Raw genomic sequence first — 18,737 nt, forward strand, 5'->3', positions numbered from 1 at the left:
TATAGCAGGGGGCTCAAAGGACACCCCTGGCGCACACCAGAGCCAACCTCAAAAGGCCGTCCAACCCAACCATTAACAAGTGGGAAGCTCTCAGCCCCTTTATATAATTTTTTCAGCCAATCAATAAACCTCCCCTGCAGGCCGTATCTACCAAGTAGCAAATACAGGTACTCATGATTGACTCGATCAAAAGCCTTTGCCTGATCCAATGCCAGCAAGTACTTTCTCCATCCAGCAGCCCTGCATCGCTCCAAAGCCTCCCGGACAGCTAAAATTGCTGAAAAGGTACTTCTGCCCTGGACCGAGCAGTGCTGATGATTGGACAACAAATCGCCTGCTACTGACGACAAGCGCCAAAAAAGAATCTTCGCCAAGATCTTTCTATCAACATTGAGAAGACTGATGGGGCGCCAGTTCTCAATTATTGAGGGGTCTTTACCTTTTGACAGAAGAATCACAGCGGATTGCCTCATGGAGGGAGGGAGAGAACCCTCTTCTAAACAGCTGTTATAAACCTCCGCTAAAAAGGGAGCCAGAATGGACTTAAAACACTTGTAAAATTCAGCTGTCAACCCATCTGGCCCAGGCGACTTTTTGGTAGCCAGCTTCTCTATAGCACGAACTACCTCATCCGCTGAAATTGGTTCTGTCAAATCCATCAAAGGCAATGTATCATTTCCCAATCCTGGAGTAGAATCCAGAAAGCTTTCCATCCTGTCCCGACTAAGGTCCTTTCTTCCCAGAAGGTCTGCATAATATGACCTGAAGATCTCCAGGATCCCTGATCTGGACTTCACCAGGGAACCCGTACTATCCCTCAGACCTATGACCGTCTTAACTGCTATGCCTTGCTTACAGTTCTGGTAAGGATCAGGCGAGTGATATTTCCCATAATCTCTCTCCAGAACCAAGGAGGCATGCCGGTCGTATTGACACTTCCTAAGAAGAAGCTTTACCTCCGAGATCTCCCCTGGATCTCCTCCATACGAGACAAGACGATCAAGCTTCCTCCGCAAATGCTGGTAGGCAATATACATACCAAGCTGCTTCTTCTTACTTATGGCCTTGAAAAGTCCAATCGCCCTTTGTTTCACAAGCTCCCACCACTCTGACTTACTGCTGCAAAAGTCCAGAATAGAAACCTGTGCCTGAAAAAAATCCTCAAAGGATTGTCTTACCTCTACATCTTCCAGGAGAGCCGAATTCAGTTTCCAGGCACCCCTTCCCCTGGGTGGAGTGTCCGAGGCATTCAGAGTCACAGACAGCATACAGTGGTCAGAGAACTCCACCGCCCTCAACTCAGGAGCCGAGAAAGCAGAGTTCTCCTTTAAAAAAAACCTGTCTATCCTACTCTGACTATTCCCTCTCTGAAACGTGAATCCCGTGCTGCCAGGGCAGTGCTTAATGTGCACATCTACCAGGCCTGCTTGTCTAACCATATCTCTAAGAAAAACGCTATCATAACCCAGCCTGTCTATGGAGACCCCCCTGTCTTCAGGCCTAATTATGGTGTTAAAGTCACCTCCAAAGACAACCTGCTGGGATGTAAAAAGGAAGGGCTTGATCTTTGTGAAGAGGCATTTCCTGTCCCATTTTGACTGCGGTCCATAGATATTGATGAGGCGCAGGTCCTGCCCCCTAACAGAGACGTCTAAGACCATGCATCTCCCCATTTCTACCTCAATTATCCGCCGGCACGTTACCATATCGGTTTTAAAAAGAACCGCAACTCCGCTGCAAGGCTCAGCCGCAAGAGACCAAAAGGAGGGACCACATCTCCACTCCCTTTTTGCTAGATGGACATCGGCCAAAGTATTGAGCCAGGTCTCTTGCAAAAATAAAATCTCAGCATCAAACTCACTGAGCAAAAATAAGGCAATATCACGAGCTCTTGCAGATTTCACGCTGGCGACATTAATGGTCGCCACCTTTATCAGAGCGGGCACTGCCATCAGGATGATTGGGGTAGTCGTTTCTTAACCTCCACCACACTCTCATCACCCGAAACAGCTCTCTTTACACTATGTGACTCCCCCTCATCCATAGATGATAAAGAAGTGGATAAATCGGATACTAACTCCTCCCCTGATAAAACCGAAAATGTGTTGCCAAGAGGAACCCCTCCTGGCTCTAACTGTAAGGAGGAAACGACCGCTTTACTGGTTTTCCTCTTTTTCTTTTTCTTCCTCCTTGTCCTCTCCCACCCCTCCTCATCCGAATCCTCCACAACAGAGGGTGAGACATGGGACATGGACACCCCTCCCTCAACCCCATCGACCCCACCACCATCCAGCACCCCTGCACCCTCTTGGCCGCGTTTGCGGTGTCGAGAGACAGGGACTGGAGGTGGAGTAGGCCGAGGGGGAAGATCCACTATACCCGCCCCCCCAGCAGCTTCCGCTAGTCTGGAGGATCTACGCACAGTAGATGTAGGAACAACAGGAGGGACAGACTCAGGGACCACATCACTAGGGGAAACAAAATCTGACACAACAGACACAGGAAGGACAGACTCAGGGACCACCTCACTAGGGGAAACAGAATCTGACACAACAGACACAGGAGGGGCAACAACAATTTCCTCTCTAACTTCAGCTGCTTCATCTTCTTTATCAAGCCTCTGCAGCTCAGTCTCCAATCCTGGCAAGTTATGCAGTGCCTCTGGGCACTGGCTATATGGATGACCCAGCTGCTGGCACAAATTGCACCGAATCTGGGTGCATTCTCTGGCCAAATGGCCTAAATCCTGGCACAGTGAGCACTTCTTGTGGGTGCAGGACGATGCAAAGTGGCCTTTATCACCACATTTATTACATACCTTAGGCTGACCTTGGTAGAAAATGGTCAGCCTATCCCTACCCAGAAAGGCTGAGCAGGGAAGGTGCTGAACTACATCGCCCAGCACCCCCAATTTTAGTGACACTGTCCAGGCCCCTGTCCATATCCCATGCTCATCAAGGACCTTCCGCAGTGGAGTGAGGACCTCGCCATATCGGCGTAGCCATACTAATAAATCAGCCTCTGGTATGGATTCGTTACGCACCAAGATGGTCACCGACTTTATCAGAGGCTGTCTTGAAATCACCTTTGGCACCAAACCACTCCACTGCTGAAGGCCCTTGCACCTCCTAAATCTCTCCCAAAAGAGATCCAAACTCTCAGGTTTCACAAACGACAAATCAAATTCATAACTTCCCACCGGGCAAATCAAAGCAAAAATGTCACAGGCTTTAAACCCCATTTCCAAGACCAACTCGGCCACTCTCCCCCTTACTGGCGGCGTTCCATCGCCCTCCCACCGCAACTGAACCACATTCCTCCTCCTATACCCACTAACCAACCCCCCAACAAACCTCCTTGAATTGCGATTACTAACCAAATCCCCACCACCCACCCTGGTGCGACTCCCCAAAGCTGAAGCATAGCTTCCAACATTCCTCCCAGCAGAAAATCCATCAGTTTGTTTTGAAACATCCGACACAGACATAACAGATAACGACTGTACAGATCCGGGATTGATCTGTACAATCGATAAATCTTTCCTCTGCTGAGCAGGGGGAGAAATGTCATTTCTATTTTTCCCAGCAATATTATCCCCTTCACCACCACCCACCACATTCATTGCTTTATGATTATTGTCATTTTTAATACTTGCTGGGATATTTGTTGTCTTCACAGCAGAATCCATAGTTGGTGCTGCACTGGTAAGAGTTTCAGCTGTCATCTTCTCTTCCACTGGGACAGGGTTTTCAGCTGTGGAAATGGAATTCAGTTCTAGCACAGCAGCAGGTAAAACACTGCAGGTAACTTCCATGGCTGCTTCCATTCCAAAAACAGCAGCATGCTGATCCCCTCCCCCACCAGCAATCAGCCCTGAAACACTGGGAAGCTCTGGTGAAAGTGAAACAGACTCCTTGGAGCTGGCAGCCATTTTGCTTTCAGAGGGACTACTGGTCTCAGCCAGACCAGCAAAATCCATGTCTGGGGTGTCAGATGCAGGTCCATCCACATTCACCTGATGGTCCGGGGATTTCACGGTCAGGGATTTTCCCTGCATGTCTGTACTGGTTGTGTTCACAGCAGAATCTCCAATAGGTAGCTGTAGGCAAAGCTCCTTCTCACCTGGGACACCATCCACTACAGCAGGTGGGGCAGACATGTTGGATGGCAGCATGGTATACTGGGATTTCTCCACCAGTACTGGCTTTGCTGGTTTGTATCTCCTCTGCCCATCCACAGGGATTTCTGATGGATCATCAGTGAATGCAAACTTATCTGCTCTCAGGGGGGACTCCATCTCCTGGATAAATGTCAGGGATCCATGCCCACTCTCAACCCCCTGGCTGGTTGCCGCTGGCGATTCCCAGTTCTGGCATGGGGGGAGAGGTGCAGAGGCAGATGGAGCCTGGTCATCCATTAACTGAGGCTGCTGATCCACAGAACTTGCTGATGCTTGGCTGGCAAATCTCCTCTCATTATCAAATTTTTCTTTAAACACTCCGCTTCTATCTTTCAACTTTTCCAGTAATAAAGATTGTTTCTTTACCTTATCTTCCAATTCCTGTAGCTCAGGCTTCATGGCTGTGCGATTTTTACTCCAGGCCTGGCAGTATTTGGCTCTGAAGGATTTATGTTCAGCCTTCAAAACTTTAAGTTTTTCTTCAGCTCTCCCAATCGCCCTAAAACGATTGATAACCTTCTGGCTGAAGACATCCGCATTCTCACCAGGGCCTGGACCCACAGACAGGTCCTCCACCTCCTCCTCACTAGGCCCCGTGTCATCAGGGGGATCCCTCCCAGGGCCTCCCCCAGGATCAGGCATTGTTCCTGGGCCAAGCTAGCAAGCAAGGCCCAGGCTTGAAAAGGGCTGGTTCTCTGAGAGAGCTCTTTGGGTGTGTCCTCCTCCTTCTTCCCACTGACCACCAATGTAAGGAACATTCTTCTCTCTGACCTCCAATGTAAGGCGCTGTAGCTATCTCTGAGGCCAGAAAGTTATTTCAAGGGTTCCTCTATGTTACAACGGCTGGTATAGACTGCTGGTTACCAGTGATAACGGGTCTTGTTATTAGAGGTGCAAGTCCCATGATTTGCAGGTTTCAGGGCCCCTGGCAGGTTCTACCTGATTTCATTGCCAGCTGCTTGTTTAGCTCTATTAACATCTCCAGAAGGTCATTCTAATTAATACTAAACTCCTGGATTTCTAAAGGTCTCGTAGTTTGGAGTTTTGTGATATCTGAAGAGAAGGGAACTGAAAATCGAGAACACACTTTCTGCGGATGATTAATGTATTTTGAAGTATTTTTAAAATACAAAAAAGAAAGAAAACTGGATGTCCCTGAAGATCTCACGAAGAATAATCTTGCGGTGAAAAAAAAAAGAAGAAAATCTGATATCTAAACCTTTGTTCTGGTGAGAACATCAAGAAATGACATTTGAGATCCCTGTAGAATTGTGTAAGTACATTTCTGAGCGCGATGCAGAGAAATATTGCGCGGATTCCTTGCCGGCTACGTCCAGGTGGGTTTTGTGTGCGGAAATGAAATGTAATCTTCGGCTTGTCACCCACTGAGCGCGACAAACTTTGGAGAGTCGGTTATAGATTGGATACAACCAGTACAAAACCCTGAAGGACCCAGTCAATACAAACCACAGGTGATAAATATTTATCAAATATTTACTCCCGTTCCAATGTTAAAAGATACAAAAAGGTCTAAAATGTTACATAAAAATACGATGGGGTCCTCCTTTCGAAGACGTGAGTACGAATTAGTATAGATATAGAAAAAAATCATCAGTCAATAAAATACCATTTATTTTTCTTCTACAAGGCAAGGACTACGTAAAGCTTCACAGTTATATCATTATAATGATGAAATGTTCAGGTCACGAAGATATAATATTATGGCACCCATTGGCATGTGATGTGGGATGGCAAGGAGTCTACATTGGCAAGTGATGCGGGGAGGCAAGGAGTCTAAGTATCAGTTGGCCTTCACCAGATCTTCTGATGGTAAGAGATCCTCCTTTCGAAGACGTGAGTACGAATTAGTATAGATATAGAAAAAAATCATCAGTCAATAAATCACCATTTATCTTTCTTCTACAAGGGAAGGACTACGCAAAGCTTCACAGTTATTTCATTATAATGATGAAATGTTCAGGTCACGAAGATATAATATTATGGCACCCATTGGCACGTGATGTGGGGAGGCAAGGAGTCTAAGTATCAGTTGGCCTTCACCAGATCTTCTGATGGTAAGAGATGGCCAAAAACTTCCGTGGTCCCAGTTTTCTTTGCTGCTACTGGCATCAGGTTGGAAGGAGTTGGCTGAAATGGGAAGTCTACAGTGCAGAGACTGGTCACGGGGGGGCTATAGACAAGAGAGTGGTCAGGCATGAGACTTGGCATGCGACAGGCAAGCGAGGGAGGAGTCAAGGCAGACATTAGAGTAGGCTACTGGCACCAGGTTGGAAGGAGATGGCTGAAATGGGAAGTCTACAGTGCAGAGACTGTTCACGGGGGGCTATAGACAAGAGAGTGGTCAGGCATGAGACTTGGCATGCGACAGGCAAGCGAGGGAGGAGTCAAGGCAGACATTAGAGTAGGTTACTGGCACCAGGTCGGAAGGAGATGGCTGAAATGGGAAGTCTACAGTGCAGAGACTGTTCACGGGGGGCTATAGACAAGAGAGTGGTCAGGCATGAGACTTGGCATGCGACAGGCAAGCGAGGGAGGAGTCAAGGCAGACATAAGAGTAGGCTACTGGCACAAGGTTGGAAGGAGATGTCTGAAATGGGAAGTCTACAGTGCAGAGACTGTTCACGGGGGGCTATAGACAAGAGAGTGGTCAGGCGTGAGACTTGGCATGCGACAGGCAAGCGAGGGAGGAGTCAAGGCAGACATTAGAGTAAAACAATAAAATTGCTGCGCTAAAGAAGAAATATAATAACTGTAAAAACAGCAAATGTAGTTGGGTCCAGCAGCCACACTAATCTGAATTGTAGCAGATTAAAAAGAAATAAAAACAAAACTGTAGCGCTAAAAACCCTTGGTCATGACAGTCCCACTTAAAGATGTGAATAAAGCAATATGATGACAGTCCATATGAATCCGACTCTTCATTCAAAAAGTGATTTCTAGGATAGAAAACCGCCACCAGACAGCACTCCAACACCAGTAATTCTAACTTCTTACCAGAAGCTGTTGATCCCCATGACAGAGATCAAAGATTGCGCATAACCAGTGATAGGTGAAGGCTTCTCCAGTGTGTTCCTGATATGCTCACAGTAGAATGTAATATGCAGAGAGAGAAGGAACATCTCATAGCGTAGACTGTTTAAAAATGCTTTATTCTAAAAAGAGGTATGGTACTCACAAACATCATGATGTAACTCGCATGTAGTAAGCATAGAGACCTCCGGGTGTCTTTAGGGCGTCCTGTCCGTGGACCACAAAACCTATGGCCGTCCTGTCTCCTCCAGGGATTCCGGCACGCGCTACCCAGCACGCCACTCGACGTACGTTTCGTCCGATTGGACGTCGTCATGGGGTGTGGCTACAGGGTGCACCAATGCCTTCTATAGTGGAGGAGAGAGCCGCCCACCGGAACTGAGCAGCCGGAAGTGAGGTATGCGCTCCACACGACCGGAAGTAATGCTCAGACCGGAAGGAAGGAAGGGGAGAACCACACGATGAGAAGAGAAAGGAAAAAAACTTCCAAAAGAAACTCACCATATTAAATCTCCGCTACCTTTATGGAAACAAAACCCAATACATGGAATAAACCAGAAAGAGGGAAAATACTCCATATACCAAAAGGCACATAGAGAATACATATGTTAAGCCGCGACTCCGGGGGAGACAGCGCCATCTTGTGGTGCCCCAAGTTCAGAGCAGCCCAAGCACAAGGAGGTCTCAAAAAGCACATACATACACAAAAAATAATGTAACAAAATGACACATGAAAACGTTTAAAATGCTACACAATAAAATGAATTAGTATATTGTAAAACATGTATACTCATACACATAAAAATAGCACAGCAAACAAAAAGAAATAAGGAAAAAAGAGGGACAATCTAAGAATTACTGATATGGGCATTTAAATCCCATTCAATATTCAGACCCAGGGGGGTATAGGATTTGAGTCTATAAATCCAGCTCGTTTCGAGTTTGGAAACCCCTCTTGTTAAATTACTTCCCCTCCAATGTCCTGAAAATTTGTCAATACCTAAAAATAGGGTGCCACTGGGATCACTGTTGTGGCACTCAGCATAATGCCTAGAAAGGCTGTGTTTAGGAAAGCCCTTAACTATGTTGGCCACATGTTCCTTGAGCCTCACATGAAGCTCTCGGATAGTGCGGCCAACATAGTCCAGGCCACAAGGACATCTCACCAAGTAAACCACGTACCTGGTGGTGCAGGATATAAATGGTTTGATTTTATAATCCTGTCCAGTGGAGCCAGATTGGAAGGTATCCACACGTCTCTTTTTCTCCACATTAAGGTGGCAGATAGTGCACCTCCTACATTTGTAAAAGCCTCCCATTTGCTGAAAAAAGGAGACCTTTTTGGGAGGATCCCTAATGTTGGGGGCAATCTGCAACCTTAAGGGAGGGACACCCCTATAGATAACCTGAGGCTGGGGAGGTAAAAGGGGTCCCAATACTGGATCATTCCTCAGAATATGCCAATGGCGTCGAAGAATGGTCTTAACTGAAAAATGTTGAGTGGAGTACGAAGAGAGGAATGCAAAATCAAAGGGACATTTAATATCCCTCTGTTTAGGTTGGAGAAGATCCTCTCTCACTCTTGAATCAGCCTTTAACAGGGCCTGATTCAAAAGAGATTCATCGTACCCCTTCTCACGAAATCTTTCTTTGAGGACCGAGGCTTCCTGCAGGAAATCTTCCTGACGCGAGCAATTACGCTTCAGGCGCAAAAACTGACTGACAGGAACGGATTCCAACCACTTCTTATGATGACAACTCGTGGTGTCTATGAACCCGTTCCTGTCAGTCGGCTTAAAGAAAGTTGAGGTAACAATCTGACCTTCCTCAATACGGATTCTTAAGTCCAGGAAGTGAATCTCGCTAACGCTTGACTCATAAGTCAGACTGATGCCCCTGTTGTTGTCATTTAGGGTTTCCATGAACTCAATCAGGGAATCACCCGTGCCGTCCCATAGGAAGAGGATGTCGTCGATGTACCGCCGCCAGAGCACAAGCTCCGGCCTCGGCACACCCCAGACGACATCCTCTTCCCATTTGGCCATGAACAGGTTGGCCATACTGGGCGCGAATTTCGCGCCCATGGCCACACCCCTGTTCTGTAGATAATGAATGCCATTATACCAAAAGTAATTTCGGGACATTGCATAGTCCAGAAGGGAAATAATAAAATCCCTCTGAAAACTCAACAACCTTTCTGACCTCAAATAATGTGACACTGCCTCTCTGCCATGCTGGTGGGAAATTATGGTATACAGGGATGAAACATCCGCGGTTACCAAAATGTAATTATCCTGCCAGGTGATATTGCCCAACTCATTAATCACCTGCATGGAGTCTCGTAAATACGAGGGCATTTTTACCACCACAGGCTGTAGGAAATGATCAATGTATTTGCCCACCCGGGAGGTAACGGAATCAATACCGCTAACTATGGGTCTCCCGGGTGGGCAAATAGGATCCTTATGTATTTTGGGCAGAAAATACATAACAGGTACCCTGGGGGCAGAGGGCACTAGGAAAGCCTTCTCCTTCTTGGTGAGAAGCTTCCTGTCAAAGCCATCTTTCACCAGGGCAATCAGTTCCTTTTTGTATTTGGCAGTAGGGTCGCCTCTTAAGGGATTGTTCCTTAGGTTGAAAAATCTGATGACGGCCGAGCTCCATGCCAGATGGGATGTGGTCTTCTTTGAGAAGTACATCGCGGACGGCATGGTGCCCAGGAGTCTCAGATGGGAGGTATTTCCCCAAAGTGATGTGGACGATCTTAGTGAATGGTCCTTGTATTTTAATAAGGCTGGACTTGGTCTTTTGAATTTTATGTTGTCTAAGAAAAAGCTCAAAATGACCAAGTTAGATGAGGATATTAATATAATCAAAGAAAAATTGACCTAATTTAAAAACAAGGATGAATATAAAACTAGGTCAGAAGCCCTTAAGAGGCATCTGGAGAAGGTGGATGCAGAACAGAAGGCCAAGAAACGCAAAAAATTTGCCAGAGATCTGGGAGATTATAACTCCCAGAATATCTTTAAGTGGCAATCGGTTAAATTGGCCCCAACTTCTACCAATGATCTAGATAACGAGATGGAGGTATCATCTGTCCCTAATCCTGATACTAATTGCCTAGTAAGAACGGAGATGAGCCAACCCTACTCTCCTCTTCCCCAGCCTTCCCAATGGAGTTATCAGGCCAGAGGGAGGGGTAGGGGACGGGGGAGAGGTCGAGGTAGAGGTGGGGGACGTCCACCTCACCCACACCATCCCGGAAACAATGTGCATACTAATAATAGGTTTGCGCCATTGACAAATGAAATTAGGGAACCTGATCGTTACATGACGGTTCACCCACAGAGAGGAGGAGGTTCTTCCAATCGACAGAGTGGCCGGTCAGGTAACTCAGAGGATGAATACTTTGAACAGGCTTCTGGGGGCAGGGAAGGAAACTTCCAAAATGCACCAAATGCTAACCAACGGTTTTTTCCCGTGGTTACCCCCAAAGCAAAAAGGAGAAAAAACGGAAAAAAAGGGGGACAAGGGGGGGGAGGAGACTCCGCCAGAAAAAAGAGGCGTCTTTAAAGGATGGAGGCCTCTTTAACCTTAGTTCCGCTGTAATCTCTAATGACGAAAAATGTGTCCTCAATAGGGGTTTAAAGTATGCACCCCCGAAACAACTGGATAAGTTCAACACATTTATCGACCTTCAAAAATTTATAAGAAAGGTCAATATTAAGAGACACTTCACGGTAAATCCTCCCACATCTAAAATTGAATATAATATGGGCATTAAAAGCACTAGCTTTTCTAATGCCTCTACGTTCAACCCCCCCGGCGCGGTGGCGCCAGCAGTGGCTGTATTTAGAGATCTAGTTGCAAAAGACATCGATCAGCTTCGGTTGAACAAATGTGGGATGCACTCCGCCTTTAATAGGGGACTGAAGTCTCTCAGAGAGCGAAGTGATATCGTAGTGAGGCCTGTGGATAAGGGCGGCGGAATCGTCATTATGGACACCGCCGCCTATTATGCAGAAATGATGAGATTACTTTCCGATAGGGACACTTATGTTCCCTTAAGAGGCGACCCTACTGCCAAATACAAAAAGGAACTGATTGCCCTGGTGAAAGATGGCTTTGACAGGAAGCTTCTCACCAAGAAGGAGAAGGCTTTCCTAGTGCCCTCTGCCCCCAGGGTACCTGTTATGTATTTTCTGCCCAAAATACATAAGGATCCTATTTGCCCACCCGGGAGACCCATAGTTAGCGGTATTGATTCCGTTACCTCCCGGGTGGGCAAATACATTGATCATTTCCTACAGCCTGTGGTGGTAAAAATGCCCTCGTATTTACGAGACTCCATGCAGGTGATTAATGAGTTGGGCAATATCACCTGGCAGGATAATTACATTTTGGTAACCGCGGATGTTTCATCCCTGTATACCATAATTTCCCACCAGCATGGCAGAGAGGCAGTGTCACATTATTTGAGGTCAGAAAGGTTGTTGAGTTTTCAGAGGGATTTTATTATTTCCCTTCTGGACTATGCAATGTCCCGAAATTACTTTTGGTATAATGGCATTCATTATCTACAGAACAGGGGTGTGGCCATGGGCGCGAAATTCGCGCCCAGTATGGCCAACCTGTTCATGGCCAAATGGGAAGAGGATGTCGTCTGGGGTGTGCCGAGGCCGGAGCTTGTGCTCTGGCGGCGGTACATCGACGACATCCTCTTCCTATGGGACGGCACGGGTGATTCCCTGATTGAGTTCATGGAAACCCTAAATGACAACAACAGGGGCATCAGTCTGACTTATGAGTCAAGCGTTAGCGAGATTCACTTCCTGGACTTAAGAATCCGTATTGAGGAAGGTCAGATTGTTACCTCAACTTTCTTTAAGCCGACTGACAGGAACGGGTTCATAGACACCACGAGTTGTCATCATAAGAAGTGGTTGGAATCCGTTCCTGTCAGTCAGTTTTTGCGCCTGAAGCGTAATTGCTCGCGTCAGGAAGATTTCCTGCAGGAAGCCTCGGTCCTCAAAGAAAGATTTCGTGAGAAGGGGTACGATGAATCTCTTTTGAATCAGGCCCTGTTAAAGGCTGATTCAAGAGTGAGAGAGGATCTTCTCCAACCTAAACAGAGGGATATTAAATGTCCCTTTGATTTTGCATTCCTCTCTTCGTACTCCACTCAACATTTTTCAGTTAAGACCATTCTTCGACGCCATTGGCATATTCTGAGGAATGATCCAGTATTGGGCCCCCTTTTACCTCCCCAGCCTCAGGTTATCTATAGGGGTGTCCCTCCCTTAAGGTTGCAGATTGCCCCCAACATTAGGGATCCTCCCAAAAAGGTCTCCTTTTTTCAGCAAATGGGAGGCTTTTACAAATGTAGGAGGTGCACTATCTGCCACCTTAATGTGGAGAAAAAGAGACGTGTGGATACCTTCCAATCTGGCTCCACTGGACAGGATTATAAAATCAAACCATTTATATCCTGCACCACCAGGTACGTGGTTTACTTGGTGAGATGTCCTTGTGGCCTGGACTATGTTGGCCGCACTATCCGAGAGCTTCATGTGAGGCTCAAGGAACATGTGGCCAACATAGTTAAGGGCTTTCCTAAACACAGCCTTTCTAGGCATTATGCTGAGTGCCACAACAGTGATCCCAGTGGCACCCTATTTTTAGGTATTGACAAATTTTCAGGACATTGGAGGGGAAGTAATTTAACAAGAGGGGTTTCCAAACTCGAAACGAGCTGGATTTATAGACTCAAATCCTATACCCCCCTGGGTCTGAATATTGAATGGGATTTAAATGCCCATATCAGTAATTCTTAGATTGCCCCTCTTTTTTCCTTATTTCTTTTTGTTTGCTGTGCTATTTTTATGTGTATGAGTATACATGTTTTACAATATACTAATTCATTTTATTGTGTAGCATTTTAAACGTTTTCATGTGTCATTTTGTTACATTATTTTTTGTGTATGTATGTGCTTTTTGAGACCTCCTTGTGCTTGGGCTGCTCTGAACTTGGGGCACCACAAGATGGCGCTGTCTCCCCCGGAGTCGCGGCTTAACATATGTATTCTCTATGTGCCTTTTGGTATATGGAGTATTTTCCCTCTTTCTGGTTTATTCCATGTATTGGGTTTTGTTTCCATAAAGGTAGCGGAGATTTAATATGGTGAGTTTCTTTTGGAAGTTTTTTTCCTTTCTCTTCTCATCGTGTGGTTCTCCCCTTCCTTCCTTCCGGTCTGAGCATTACTTCCGGTCGTGTGGAGCGCATACCTCACTTCCGGCTGCTCAGTTCCGGTGGGCGGCTCTCTCCTCCACTATAGAAGGCATTGGTGCACCCTGTAGCCACACCCCATGACGACGTCCAATCGGACGAAACGTACGTCGGATGGCGTGCTGGGTAGCGCGTGCCGGAATCCCTGGAGGAGACAGGACGGCCATAGGTTTGGTGGTCCACGGACAGGACGCCCTAAAGACACCCGGAGGTCTCTATGCTTACTACATGCGAGTTACATCATGATGTTTGTGAGTACCATACCTCTTTTTAGAATAAAGCATTTTTAAACAGTCTACGCTATGAGATGTTCCTTCTCTCTCTGCATATTACATTCTACTGTGAGCATATCAGGAACACACTGGAGAAGCCTTCACCTATCACTGGTTATGCGCAATCTTTGATCTCTGTCATGGGGATCAACAGCTTCTGGTAAGAAGTTAGAATTACTGGTGTTGGAGTGCTGTCTGGTGGCGGTTTTCTATCCTAGACATTAGAGTAGGCTACTGGCACAAGGTTGGAAGGAGATGGCTGAAATTGGAAGTCTACAGCGCAGAGACTGTTCACGGGGGGCTATAGACAAGATAGTGGTCAGGCATGAGATTTGGCATGCGACAGGCAAGAGAGGGAGGAGTCAAGACAGACATTAGAGTAGGTTACTGGCACCAGGTTGGAAGGACATGGCTGAAATGGGAAGTCTACAGTGCAGAGACTGTTCATGGGGGGCTATAGACAAGAGAGTGGTCAGGCATGAGACTTGGCATGCGACAGGCAAGAGAGGGAGGAGTCAAGGCAGACATTAGAGTAGGCAGGTCCAAGAATGTGTCAAGGCAGGCAGCAGGCAAGGTGGTAGGCAGGTCTAGGCAGGGGTCCAGAGAGGTATCATGTCAGAAGGTAGTCAGGTCCAGGCAGGTGGCAGGCAAGGTCGTAGTCAGGTCTAGGCAGGGGTCCTTGCAGGTAGGAGGTAGAAGAGTAATCAGGTCCAGACAGGAGTTGAGGCAGGCGGCAGGCAAAAGGGTGGTCAGGTCCAGGCAGAGGTGAGTGAGAAATCAGGTCCAGGCAAGTGGTTTGCAGGTAGCAGGTGAGATAGAAGTTAGGTCCACTTAGGGTTCACTGCAGGTGGCGGGCAAAATAGTAGTCAGGTACAGTCAGGGGTTCATTCAGACAGCAGGTGAGAGAGTAGTTGAGTCCAGACAGGTGGTGTTGCAAGATAGTAGTCACGTCCATGCAAAGAGTAAGAGAGTAGTCAGGTTCAGGCAGGGGTTTTCGGAAGGTAGCAGGCAAGAATGTAGTCAGGTCCAGGTAAAGCATGAGACAGGCAAAAGTTGAGAAAGTACTCAGGTCCAGGCAGGAGTTAAACAGCCGGCAGGTGGATGCAGGCAGCAGGCAAGGGGTCCTGGTAGGCAGCAAGCAAGAGTGTAGTCAGATCCAGGCAAGGGGTCGTGGCAGGCAGCAGGCAAGAGTGTTGTCAGCTCCAGGCAAGGGGTCGTGGCAGGCAGCAGGCAAGAGTGTAGTCAGATCCCGGCAAGGGGTCGTGGCAGGCAGCAGGCAAGAGTGTAGTCAGATCCAGGCAAGGGGTCGTGGCAGGCAGCAGGCAAGAGTGTAGTCAGCTCCAGGCAAAGGGTGAGGCAGGCAAAAGGTGAGAGGGTAGTCAGGTCCAGGCAGGCAGCAGGTATAGTCAAGTCCAGGCAAGGGTTGAAGCAGGCCGCAGGTAATAGATTAATCAGGTCATTCCTGGTGGACAACTGGTAGGCAAGAATTATAGCACTTTTAGCTCTCAGGTAGTTGGCTATAAAACACAGCACCGGCAACTTCCAAGATGGGTGCTTAAATAGTCTTCTTATCAAAGGACATTCTTTGAACCTTGATTCTGATCAAAGTAGCTTGCCTTGACCCTAGCCTGTTCCTGGATTACTCTATAACCTGATGTCTTCCCGTAGATCAGACTGTTTTAGAATAAAGCTTCATCTGCTGCCTGCCCTGACCTTAGAGACCCTCTATGGATTATCTCCTTATTGGCTGCTGCCTGCCCTGACCACCACCATCCTCTGAACTTCATTACAGGAAACTCATCATCTGTTCTACAGTCCATGCCTGATACTCCTGAAGACCCCAGGTACTCTTTGTCTTTACCATTGTTCAGTCTCTCGCGCCAACTGGCCAGAAACCAGAGAATTGTGTATTTACCAAGTACTGGTTGGCCTGCTCGCCTCGAGGGAACGGGGGGAGCGACCATTTTCTTGGTACAAGAACAGGTCCAGAATAGTTGAAAAGAGCTTCTGTAACCCTCAGGAGCCATTTGAAGTTCATCGTACCCTTAAAAACCACCTTAATTTTGGACTTTCCTGTTGACTCCAAAATACTGAAATTATACCAAAATCTTTAACGTTTGCCAAAATTTTGGGGAAAAAAAAGTCTTAATTTTCCTCATCCCTATATACTCTGTAGGACCATCTTTAAATGGTACCATCTGTACTCACACTGGCAATTTCAGCCGTGCTTGGCCACAATTCACACCCCCCTTGGTCCAGTTAGTTTGTGAAGTGTAAGTGCTCTGAAGCATGCCCACGGATGGTTAACCGTAGTGTGCCAGTGACCACTTGGAAGAGGTGGTCCCGGGGACAGTTCACTTGTGGTCTGGTATGAATCATCTTTGCCTGGGCACAGAACCCCATAGATAACTGAGAGATCACTGTGGTCTGGTTGGCCAAGGTAATAATGTTAGAGTGTCTCCGCCCCCTCCTGTAGTATTTTGCAGGCTGCCTGTAGTGGGTGGAGTCTGCTGGGTCCCTCCCACAGCTCTGCTCTCTGCACAGGCTATGTACACCACAGTGATGATGTCACAGTTCTGCCCCACTTTCATGTAATTTTTCTGTGTTCGATTGAACTGCATTAGGTCGTTGTTGTTTTGTAGCATGCTGACATCTAGTGGTGGTTTTGGGCCACTAAAACTTGTTTACTGTGCGATTTTGGTATTTTCCTCTGTCTTCCCCTCCTGTTTACTGCTAGTTAGTTCAGTCCTAGCTAGACCCTCCCAGTTTCCTCCATGTTTCCTCAGTCAATGTTAGTACTTCACAGAGGACAGGGCTCAGGAAAGTTATTGTCTTCTTACATTTTAAAAGACAGAAAAAAATCATCCTCTGTACTGCAATTGTCTAAAGCCAGGGTCTCCAGACTTTCTGAACAAAGGACCAGTTTACAGTCCTTGGGGCTGTAGCCAGTGGGTTTCGAAAACACCTTGGGGTCACTGAGAGTAAACAGTGGCCCCTCATTGGTTTTAGTGGAAAAAAACATTCCCTATTGTTAGTATTGGTAGGAGGTGTCCCATTGTTGGTATTTAGGGTAGGAATAGTGCCCCATCATTGGTGTCTGTGGAAGGAATAGTGCCCCATCATTGGTATCAGTGGGAGGAATAGTGCCCCATCATTGGTATCAGTGGGAGGAATAGTGCCCCATCATTGGTGTCAGTGGGAGGAATAGTGTCCCATCATTGGTGTCAGTGGGAGGAATAGTGTCCCATCATTGGTGTGAATGGGAGGAATAGTGTCCCATCATTGGTATCAGTTGGAGGAATAGTGCCCCATCATTGGTATCAGTGGGAGGAATAGTGCCCCATCATTGGTGTCAGTGGGAGTAATAGTGCCCCATCATTGGTATCAGTGGGAGGAATAGTGTCCCATCATTGGTGTCAGTGGGAGGAATAGTGCCCCATTATTGGTATCAGTGGGAGGAATAGTGTCCCATCATTGGTATCAGTGGGAGGAATATTGCCCCATCATTGGTGTCAGTGGGAGGAATATTGCCCCATCATTGGTGTCAGTGGGAGGAATAGTGTCCCATCATTGGTGTCAGTGGGAGGAATAGTGCCCCATCATTGGTGTCAGTGGGAGGAATAGTGTCCCATCATTGGTGTCAGTGGGAGGAATAGTGCCCCATCATTGGCATCAGTGGGAGGAATAGTGTCCCATCATTGGTGTCAGTGAGAGAAATAGTGTCCCATGATTGGCATCAGTGGGAGGAATAGTGCCCCATCATTGGTGTCAGTGGGAGGAATAGTGCCCCATCATTGGTGTCAGTGGGAGGAATAGTGTCCCATCATTGGTGTCAGTGGGAGGAGTAGTGTCCCATCATTGGTGTCAGTGGGAGGAATAGTGCCCCATTATTGGTATCAGTGGGAGGAATAGTGTCCCATCATTGGTATCAGTGGGAGGAATATTGCCCCATCATTGGTGTCAGTGGGAGGAATATTGCCCCATCATTGGTGTCAGTGGGAGGAATAGTGTCCCATCATTGGTGTCAGTGGGAGGAATAGTGCCCCATCATTGGTGTCAGTGGGAGGAATAGTGTCCCATCATTGTTGTCAGTGGGAGGAATAGTGCCCCATCATTGGCATCAGTGGGAGGAATAGTGTCCCATCATTGGTGTCAGTGGGAGGAATAGTGTCCCATCATTGGTGTCAGTGAGAGGAATAGTTTCCCATCATTGGTATCAGTGGGAGGAATAGTGCCCCATCATTGGTGTCAGTGGGAGGAATAGTGCCCCATCATTGGTGTCAGTGGGAGGAGTAGTGTCCCATCATTGGTGTCAGCGGGAGGAATAGTGTCCCATCATTGGTGTCAGTGGGAGGAATAGTGCCCCATCATTGGTGTCAGTGGGAGGAATAGTGCCCCATCATTGGTGTCAGAGGGAGGAATAGTAAGGCAAGTAAAATTGTGTTGGATTCAATCTCTGTGTTTTATTGAAGAGCTTTGCTGCCTGTGGATGGTACTGAGCCAGTAGGTGACCCTAATATCCAGAAAGACTGCTATGTCCAAGCATAAAGAATGCATTTATACAGAACAGTCACTGTTACTTTTACAAGGTAATATCTGGGTTGGCATTGGCATTTGGTGCAAAAAACATCGATTTAAATTGTCGGAATTAAGGAACAACATTTTTGTGCTTTCAAACACGAAAGCTTTGATGAGATTTTTGGCGATTGGGTTTACATCTACTTTAATGGAGCGTGTCCTTCCTGAATGCGCTGCCTCCTTGTCTTCTTCTCCGCCAGTCCTCTGCGCACAGTGACCAGTCTGACCCCGTCACATTGAATCAGTGTCATCCCCGCGCACAGCTTCCTGATCCAGCCGCCAGCCCTGGGAGCCATCTCACCTAATCCCAGCACCGAACAGAGATTTCTCCAACACCCGCAGGTCCTGCGGGTCATCGGCAGGCTGG

Source organism: Pelophylax lessonae (genome assembly GCF_965119305.1).
Source record: "Pelophylax lessonae genome assembly, chromosome: 7".
NCBI classification, from domain to species: Eukaryota; Metazoa; Chordata; class Amphibia; order Anura; family Ranidae; genus Pelophylax; species Pelophylax lessonae.